Genomic DNA, 8,881 nt, shown 5'->3' on the forward strand with positions numbered 1-8,881 from the left:
AAAAAGCTGCAAATTTTAGCGCTTCGAATTTTTTATTCCGGAAGTGTTCTAAAAGTAGGTCACGTAGAACACCTTGTACACTACGCCAAAGGAATTTAAAAACGCAACAATCACTTTTTGGGATTATGTTTGAGGAAAATTCGGTCAGGGAAATCACACGATTATCGTGACGACAAAGTTTTCGAAAGCTCCGTTTACAAAATGTTTCCGTCCACACGAAAACGAAAATCCGACGTTTTCAAATTTCTCCGGTTTGAATACAATTATCGGAAAGCTCCGTTTTCGTGACTGATTAGTGTGGACGGTAGGCTTAACTATAGAAATATAGCTAAATTTTCAAATTTCGCCGGCGTAGTGTGGGTGCTGCCTTACTTTTTACTTGAAAATTCTTTGTCACACTAAGACAATCTGTACAAAAAAGTCTGCGCTTCAAACTAACAAACAAAGCTTACGTGCAGACGTTCGACATCCTTCCTGCGTCGAAAATCGAAGCAGGAAGGAAATCTTAGGTCTGCAAGCAGCCTTCAGTTAGTGTTCGTAAAACCACTTTCTTAAGGAAAGTAATTTTTGGACCACTAAACGCACGACTGGCCTTTTTACACTTGATTTATTTCTAAAAAGACTTTTGGCCGGGTTAAGACTGGAAAATAATAATAATATTATTTCCTTTAATAAGGAAATAATAATCTAAGAAGTCTGATCCTTAAAGAGAACTGAAAGATATGCCGAGAATCGAAGCAGAGATCGGAACAAAGAGAGAAGGGGTGTTAAAACGAAGGGGAAGAGGATAATTACCCCAGGGACACTAGGGCACATGGAAAGTAAGGGATATGGGGGACAGTTGACAACAGTGAACAGGTAAATTGGGGAAGTGGGGAACAGACGGAAGACTGGAATTAGTAGACAGGGAAAAAGGGAATAGTGCGGCCGTAAGGGTAACTGGAGAATATGGGAAGAGGAAAACGTGGGAGTTATGCTAGGATTCACGGTGAGCAGCGACGCATGTGGTCTTTGCCGGGGTGGGGGAAGGAAGCGAAAGAATCCATAACGAGGTGTGGTGTTTTTAATTACCATGTTTTATATTGGTCTAAAGGATGTAAGGAAAGGCAACGCGTGTCTCTTTTGTTTTTGGTTTGGTTTTGTTTTGTTCTTTTTGTCTGAACGTGACCGTGCCATGATCACTAAGTTATATTTCCTCGGAGCTTTCCAGCTATTGTTTGATCTGCTAAATATCTGAATTGTGAAGGGTGCATGATGACGTCATAAGTGTCTAAGTGACCGACTTAACCCTTAAATACATTTTCGCTTAGTGCATATTTCTTTGTCAAAATAACACATAATCTGTTTCATACAGGAGAGAGAAAATATATAGCCCTCTTCAAGCAAGAATAGTTAATTGGTATCTATAACTATAAGCCTTGTTCAATACTAAACGGCACGTCTACAGTTCAGTGTTCTGAACTAATTACGTTTCACAGAAAAAAATAGTGCACAACAAGACTGAGTACGCTTTGAAGACAAACAGCTTCTACAAAGTGCTGCTCTTGTAAGTAACTAAGGAGCTTTAGCAATGACGACGGCGTCTGTTCGAAATTGAATTTATAATTATATTTTACCATCAAAGTTTGCAGTTACCTAGAATTGTTCCGTGTGCCTACATCAGTCTAAAAACATGCTCAGGCTAAACGAAAAGTTTGTCGTCCTGATTCACGTTCTCCAAAATACGGAGAACTTGGTCATTCCTTGCTGTTGTTTGCAGAGGACGGCTAAGAAATTTACAAAGATTTATAATGCACGTGCACAGCCACTACTCTGCTGAATGAAATTTTTCGTTTGGTGACAGTCTCGTTGCCGCAGCCGTCGTAGTTTGCAATGGCTCCCTGAGTTAGTTCACTGATTGAGACTGCTTGCTGCTAGAGTAGAAGACCCATAGAACGTTTGTAGAACGGGCAAAGAACAGTCGGTTGTTCAGAAGACATCCAAGCCAGAAAAAACATACCTGTAAATGTCTTACTGACGAAAATAACAATGTATTTACATAGCGTCCTGAGTGACTCTAAGATCACAAAATTGCTTCTCTTTAGCCGTTTCATTGCCCTCACATTTCATCTGAAACTATTTCAATTATCTAGGCGGTGTTACTGGCATTCTTTGAAATGTTCCAAATTATGTAGAAAAGATTATTATCAGAAAAGGGTTTCTTTCAGATACATGATACAAGAGTTGATTTTTTTTATCATTCCCGAAGTTTCCTCAAAGTCTATCTAAAGGCCTGCCATTTAGTATCAGTTAAGGACTGGAGAGGATTATATAAATATACTTCCGTACCGTTCTTTTGATTCTAAGCAGATATTGCAAGACTGAACTATGTCTTTATATATTAAAAAAAACGTAAGTCTGTTATAACGTTCTGGACGTATTTTCGTTGCCATGATAACGCGGCTCCAAAACTTAATTCTACCAGCTCCTCTTTCGTTTTTTTTTTATTATTATTGTGACCTTGCTGACGTTTTTCTGCCTCACGAAGCTGACTTTTGGATGTTTTTGGAGGAGTTATGCCACGGAAATTGAAATTGAGTTCAGCTGTCGCTGTCATTATTTTATGAACACGGGGTGTTTTTAATGGGAAATACGCCACTCTTAAAATTCATACGGAACTACATTCGGGACCAGACTGGCGTAGAGCCAGACTGTCGCATAAAAGAACAAGTGCATTAAGAACACTCAGGCTGAAATTTGGTCAAAAAGGTACCATATACATAGCTACACATTCAGCCTGAAAGATGAAAATTGTTCTTATACAAAAAAATTAGCTGCCAGTTAGATTATGATGACCTACTAGGGTACAGTACTAAGTGCAGTACTAAATAGATCAATATATGTGTTATCCATTAATTAATTAAAATGTTGTGCTTGCACATTGATTTCATCTGTTGGTAGTCTATGCAGTATTTAAGAACACCTGAAGAACATTTTAAGGCTGATTTTGCAGAAAACACCTGATATATAAGAACAAAATCAGCCTGAAACGCTAAAACACGTTCCTTTTATGCGGGTTTTTACTGTATTTTCCATATCCAGGCACGGTTGTGAGGATATTGATGACGTCACTTCCCGCCTTTTTGCGCTTGTTTTTGCTGTGTAATATTCTCTTTGTAGATCAATCGTGCCAGATTTAAACCAAGAAAATTTCAGCATTTACTGATGCCTCTTAACAATTCTCCTCCCAGCTCCCTGTGGGAATACAATCTCACCAAATTACAGTAATATAATGTATGAATTTATTTTGCTTTTATCATTTACAATGTACATCTATAGTTACAACTAGTGTATTAATTATTGTAATGATGGTGTATATTCACAGAGAAATTTAGTTTAATTGATAATATCAGAGTACATGAGAGCAAGAATGGTAAATAATAAATCTCCAAATTGACGGTAACATTATTCCTTTGGTTTCATTAAATAGGGACATTTCAGTGGAACTCTCTGGTTGATATTCAAATAAGGGTCAGAGTCAGAGAAAGCATATGGTTGTTGCCTTTTTCAAGGGGGTGATGGGACGTATGCCCCCCCCTCCAGAAAACTTGGAAGCATCTTGTGCATGTTTCCCTTGATACAAAGTGGAATTATCACCCTTTTAGGTACATTTGGTGGCAATTTTTTTGGTGAAATTTTAGCTTGAGAGTGCAAAGGCCAAGTTCCATTACAGAATTTTGTTGCAATTTTGCACATTATGTTGCCTTGTTTACCATCCCCTGAATTAAATCTGTCTCACAACATTACCATTGCAGTAATCATTGCAAAAGGTAGAAATTGATTCTACTTTGTGTAATGATACTGTAACAGTGCCTTAAAGGTTAGAGACTGCATTTGTTTGCACGTCTTATACAACTCAATGTATGAGGCCAAAGTGCTGTGTTTTTAAAGTATGTGCCGTTTTTACTGTATCAATCAATAATTGATTGAATAATTATTTCAAACTTCAATATCCTTAAACCCAGGCAAAACCCAGTAATTTAAACTTTCAAAAATTTTGTTTTTGAAATTGTCATCCCAGGGCCAAAAAATAATGGGTTTCAAGAGTCCCACCTTGGAGTCGTAGCATACTATCCTAAGCCCCTGCTCCTGCAGGACAAATATGACACAAAAATTGCTGATAAAAAGAGCAATTCATCCCAGAATACCCATTTTGAACATCCTTTGAGTCCTAACTATTATTTTTACACATCACGATCATTAAAATGTAAAATGATATACTCGAAGGCCCTTCTTTTCAAGTTACCTCATTTCCATACAAAAGTATGGCACCATGATTTCAAGGCAACTTAAAAATCCCTCCCCCTCCCTAATCTCTCCTGAATGGTGTCAAATCCCCCCCCCCGACTCCTGTTGGGGCCACATCAACTTGGGGTGTGCCGGGAGGGGTTTGTCTCTAGCTAGTTGGCCAATATAGTTATTTGTTGCCCAGCTTTAATAAAATTTGCAAGGTTTCTTGTTTGGAAGAAATTCAAGATGGCCAAATTTTCTGGTGTGCAACATTTCAGAAACCAATTCAATATGTTTACGTCAAATAATGATTTGTCTTGATTTGAGATGCTGCCAGTGTACACAAACCCCAGGGGGTACTCCCAGAAACATTGGGCGAGGGTGTGCAGCCCGCTTCCCAAAACCCAAACCCTATTTATGACCAAAATTTGTGATTTTCCCTACCCTATTTGTGACTGGACCAAAAATTTGATACCCTATTTATTACCTGACCCTTAAATCAATACCCTGTTTCAGAACTGTCTTATAATTAGTTCCCTAGTTCAAACCAATGTTAAATTGCGACATAATTTGTGAAGGGCTTTTGTAGATTATGAAAAAGTTGCTTCTGTTAAAAACCATACCCAAATGAAGACTAGAGTGCAAAAACACTACCCTATTTATGACCAATATGGCCAAAATCGATACGCTATTTATGACCAAAATGGCTGAAAAACCATACCCCTTGGTGCCGCACATACCTAAATAACCCAGATAAGAGAGTTCCCCTCCCCCCAATGGGACAAACTTATTTGGATTTCAAAAACAAGCGTATGTCCTCTAGATATTATGACCCTTTTCTAAGAAAAAAAACGTTCTGACACAACATAGCCTTTTAGCAAATCTTTTGCACGTGTTTGAAGAACAAGAAAGCTTACAACGGATGGAGAATTCACGCCAATATGGCGATGTGACACATTAAAATGTTTACACTTACAACACTCCCACACAAAAGTGAACGAAAAACATACCGTGAAACAAATTAAATTTATGAGGTACCTTTTCTGTTCTGTTGCCAGCATCATGTCTCAATGAGTGGCTAAAGAGAGGAAAATTCCATCACTCACCGTCCGCAGATAACTGTTGTATATTTTGGCGTCGCATTCTCGCTGAATGACTAGATTAGTGACCTTTCTTGGCAGCGTTTAAATGTCAGAAGCCATTTCCTGAGGACATGTTGGTCCAAAAGTCGTACTATTCAATTATCTGAACTCTCAGAACTTTAAATATACAGTGAAATTTGTTCAATGTCGTTAAAATGTAACGCAAAAACTTCATTGCAACTCAGTCCGCTGACAACTCCGCCATGTTCCCCTCTACAACTGGCTTCGCGGCGCCGCTTAGCGGCCAACCTGCAGGCGCCACGCGGCAAAACTCGCTTTTGGCGGGAAATCCGAGAACAGTGCGCAACCTCCGCCAACCGTGATAGCGGTTATCGCGAGTATTTGGCTCTCTTATGTCTCTCTTATGTTCAGTTTTGTTTACCATTGATAAGCTCTCTTATGTCCAGTTTTGTTTAAAATTGAACGGACAACAGAAGTCGTCGAGCCAAGCAACATTTTTTTGGTTATAATGAGATGCCCCGAGGATGTGGGATTTCGCGTTGGAACGTACATCATTGTTTGAAACCACGGTCTCCCTGTGCAAAACATCTTGGCAAAATATCAGAAGAGAAAAGTTGTCATAAACGATTTGCAGCCAAGAATATTTCGACAACCGGGTTGACTTTAAAAAGCTGCAAATTTTAGCGCTTCGAATTTTTTATCCAGGAAGTTTTCAGTGTTCTAAGAGCAGGTCACGTAGAGCACCTCGTACAACTAGCTCTAATTAGAAAAACTTTGCGCTGCTTGAGAGTTACCTGAAAACTAATGTTTTACATGAAAATCCTCCGTAACAAGAAGACTATCCGTACAATGGAAAAAATCGGCGGCTGAGGCTTCGTCCACGGGAGGAATTTGAAAACGGAAGTTTCACTCTGAAAACCCAGAAATGTTTTCTGCGGCCACACTACGCCAAAGGAATTTGAAAACGCAGCACTGAATCACTTTTTGGGATTGTGTTTGAGGAAAACTCGGTCAGGGAAATCACACGATTATCGTGACGCCAAAGTTTTTGAAAGCTCCGTTTGAATACAATCATCGGAAAGCTCCGTTTCGGTGACTGATTAGTGTGGACGGTAGGATTAACTATAGAAATATAGCTAAATTTTCAAATTTCGCCGGCGTAGTGTGGGTGCTGCCTTACTTTTTACATGAAAATTCTTTGTCACACTAAGACAATCTGTACAAAAAAATCTGCGCTTTATACTAACAATCAAAGCTTTCGTGCAGACGTTCGACATTCTTCCTGCGTCGAAAATCGAAGCAGGAAGGAAATCTTAGGTCTGCAAGTAGGTTTCAGTAAAAACCAAAAGTCTAGTTAGTGTTCGTAAAACCACTTTCTTAAGGTAAGGTAAGGTAAAGTCTGCATGCGAGCCAAGTGGCCCATCAGGCCGGAGCTTATCCCGGTTTCTGTAGCATGAAGCGACTAAGAGTGTTTCTACTCCCCCCTGGATGGGATGCTAGTCCATCGCAGGGTTACCCCCAGCATCAAGTTCGCCGGTACCCATTTATACACCTGGGTGGAGAGAGGCACTGTGAGAGTAAAGTGTCTTGCCCAAGAACACAACACAATGTCCCCGGCCAGGGCTCGAACCCGGACCGCTCGATCCGGAGAAGAGCGCACTAACCATGAGGCCACCGCGCCTCCCTTAAGGAAGGTAATTTTTAGACCACTAAACGCACGACTGGCCTTTTTACACTTGGTTTATTTTTAAAAGACTTTTGGCCGGGTTAAGATTGGGACCAAGAAGGTATCATGCCAAGAGAGGAGTTCAATGTTTTCAACAACGGACGGTGTGGCGTGGTGGTTCAGAGAGTTCGCTTCTTCAGAGCGGGGGTACCGGGTTCGAGTCATGGTAGGGAATTAGAAAAAAGGGAAATCAGAAATTCGACGTTAGTGAAAATAAAATGTGGAGTAACATGGGAATAAGGGGAATTTGGTGTTCGGGAGAACTGTGATTAAAATTAAGAAATAAAGGAAATAATAATCAACCTGAGAAGTCTGATCACAAAAGGGAACGGGTAAATTGGGGGAGTGGGGAATAGATGGAGACCTGGAATAAGTAGACAGGGAACATGGGAATAGTGTCGCCGGGTTATCCCAATCGTAAGGGTAACTGGAGAATATGTGAAGAAGAAAACATCGGAATTATTCCATGACGAGGTGTGGTGTTTTTAATTACCATGTTTTATATTGGTCTAAAGGATGTAAGGAAAGGCAAGGCGTGTCTCTATTGTTTTTGGTTTGGTTTTGTTTTGTTCTTTTTGTCTGAACGTGACCGTGCCATGATCACTAAGTTATATTTCCTCCGAGCTTTCCAGCTATTTTCTGATCTGCTAAATATCTGAATTGTGAAGGGTGCGTGATGACGTCAGTGTCTAAGTGTCTAAGTTACCATCTCAGCTCTTAAATACATTTTCGCTTAGTGCATATTTCTTTGTCAAAATAACACATAATCTGTTTCATGTAGGAGAGAGAAAATATATAGCCCTCTTCAAGCAAGAATAGTTAATTGGTATCTATAACTGTAAGCTTTGTTCAATACTAAACGGCACGGCGTCCTACAGTTCAGTGTTCTGAACTAATTACGTTTCACAGAAAAAAATAGTGCACAACAAAACTGAGTACGCTTTGAAGACAAACAGCTTCTACAAAGTGATGCTCTTGTAAGTAACTGGGGAACTTTAACAATGACGACGGCGTCTGTTCGAAATTGAATTTATAATTATATTTTACCATCAAAGTTTGCAGTTACCTAGAATTGTTCCGTGTGCCTACATCAGTCTAAAAACGTACTTAGGCTAAACGAAAAGTTTGTCGTGCTGATTCACGTTCTTCAAAATACGGAGAACTTGGTCATTCCTTGCTGTTGTCTGCAGAGGACGGCTAAGAAATTTACAAAGAATTATAACACACGTGGCTGCACAGCCACTGCGCTGCTGAATAAAACCTTTTGTTTGGTGACAGTCTCGTTGCCGCAGCCGTCGTAGTTTGCAATGGCCCCCTGAGCTAGTTCGCTGATTGAGACTGCTTGCTGCTAGAGTAGAAGACCCATAGAACGTTTGTAGAACGGGCAAAGAACAGTCGGTAGTTCAGGAGACATCCAAACCAGAAAAAACAATACATATACTTGCAAATGTCTTACTGACGAAAAAGCAATGTATTTACATAGCGTCCTGAGTGACTCTAAGATCACAAAATTGCTTCTCTTTAGCCATTTCATTGCCCTCGCATTTCATCTGAAACTATTTCAATCATCTAGGCGGTGTTACTGGCATTCTTTGAAATGTTCCAAATTATGTGGAAAAGATTATTATCAGAAAAGGGTTTCTTTCAGATACATGATGCAAGAGTTGATTTTTTATAATTCCCGAAGTTTCCTCAAAATCTATCTAAAGGCCCGCCATTTAGTATCAGTTAAGAACTCGAGAGGATTATATATACACTTCCGTACCGTTCTTTTGATTCTAAG

The sequence above is a fragment of the Orbicella faveolata genome, unplaced genomic scaffold, assembly GCF_042242905.1.
Source record: "Orbicella faveolata isolate gen_17 unplaced genomic scaffold, um_ofav_v1 contig_4, whole genome shotgun sequence".
NCBI lineage: Eukaryota > Metazoa > Cnidaria > Anthozoa > Scleractinia > Merulinidae > Orbicella > Orbicella faveolata.